We start from the raw sequence: 1717 nt of genomic DNA on the forward strand, positions 1-1717 counted from the left end.
ATTTAACAAATTGGGTTATGAAGTGTAACTATACTATACTATACTATACTATACTATACTATACTATACTATACTATAGGCCTACCCGACCTACCCCATGTAACTATTTTCACTTTTTTGATACAATTACAATTATTGATGTAATTGTATCAATTTTGGCCACGTGTGTTTATGTTCAGTGTATTTGCACAGATATGAGCCAGGGGAAACGGAGCAGTGTGCGCCTCATATTTATTTGTCTTCATGAGCAATTCACTGCATAAAACAAATACTGTTACAACACAAAAAAAATAAATGCCAAAGCAATTTTGGCCACGTTTCATGTAGCCTACATGTTACAACGTCATAAGAAAAAGACAAGGATAATCTCCTCGTATCATAATTTCTCCATTTTTAATTATAAAAAAAACATTTTCACTTTTCACCAGGCATTTACACTTGAATGTTCAGGTCAAACAATCTTCTTCTTTTTTTTTTGCTCTCTTTTTTTCATTATTTGCAAATGCAAAAAACTTGTCAACAATAAATAATACTATAAAATGTACACAAAAAAGTTGACAGTCCACCACAAGTTAAAACGTAGAACGGATTGGATGTTTAAGGGAATAAGGAGCTGGGAGTTTTCTGAATTTCCTTCTTTCTTTCTTTTTTTTCTTAGCAAAAACTGTGACGGTCCATACAAGATACAGAAAAAGCTCATCATCTATACATTGACACTAGCAAGATAACAAAGTCGTTGTTTTTTTTGTGTTGTATATTTCATTTTGTACAAAGTGTGGGGGAGAGAGTCTTTACAAGCAAGCATCATTGTCTTAACTGTAGAGATTATACAAGCAAGAGTTAAGGCAACTTCTCTGTTGTTATTCTTTTTTTTTTCTCCTTCTTCCTTTTTTCAAAAGTAACACAACGTCATTTAACGCCATCGTTTCGTCTTGTGGAGCGCTCATCTCGATCGGGGGGGTTTGAAATAGTTAGTCATTGCATAATTCCGAACCGTTGACCAAAAGGCCTAACAGCTCGAACAGGAATGCTGGAGATTTGCATGAGTCTGTCTGTGGTCCAAAAACTACCGTGCGCAGAACATTTGCATGTCCAACACAGATAAGCTGCATCATACAAGCACGCCAGTGATTCTCAAACGTTTTCATGACAAGCACCCCCATCTGACAAAAAAGTAAAAAAGAACCACCGCTCATCCGCTGAAAAGGTGTCACAAAGGGATAATGAATAGATCTGTGCACAATCAAAGTATTTATTTTGCAAGCTTTCGGTCTAGGCTACTGACCTAGCCTGATTGTCAGACTCTGAGACCAGTGCGCTCAGTCGAGTGGGTGCATGGGGTCTATGGGCTGGAAACCAGGCTACTACTGACCTTCTTCAGGCACCTTCTTTAAGGACTCCCATCTGAATATATTTTGTGCCGGGGACCCCCCATACAGGATTGGTGTAGTAAAACTATTTTAGAAATATTAAATTCTTCTCCCCAAAGATGTTTTTTTTTTGGGAAAATAGCACATCCACAAGCTCACAACGCCGGGAGCTTGTGGGTTGTGGATATCTTTCCAATAGTCGCTGTACATAGGGGCTAAAGTGAATTCTGATGCTATGTCAAGTCATTTTTCTGGCGACCCCCGCCCTCAAGGACCCCAGGGATCCTCGGACCCCCACTTTGAGAACCACTGGATGTATGTATACCATTTACCAACAAAGAGTAAGC

General features: G+C 38.6%; 1 long non-coding RNA gene across 1 annotated transcript; it reads right to left on the reverse strand.

Moving 5' to 3' along the window:
* Window positions 1-214: 214 nt before the first annotated feature.
* Window positions 215-1477, reverse strand: LOC306942136. The gene is made up of 2 exons (XR_013792244.1): window positions 1373-1477; window positions 215-1285 (listed from the first exon to the last, which is right to left on the reverse strand). It is a non-coding gene; the product is annotated as an uncharacterized lncRNA (long non-coding RNA).
* Between the last annotated feature and the right edge of the window lie 240 nt (window positions 1478-1717).

Source organism: Electrona antarctica, assembly GCF_951216825.1.
Source record: "Electrona antarctica genome assembly, chromosome: 18".
Taxonomy (NCBI): Eukaryota; Metazoa; Chordata; class Actinopteri; order Myctophiformes; family Myctophidae; genus Electrona; species Electrona antarctica.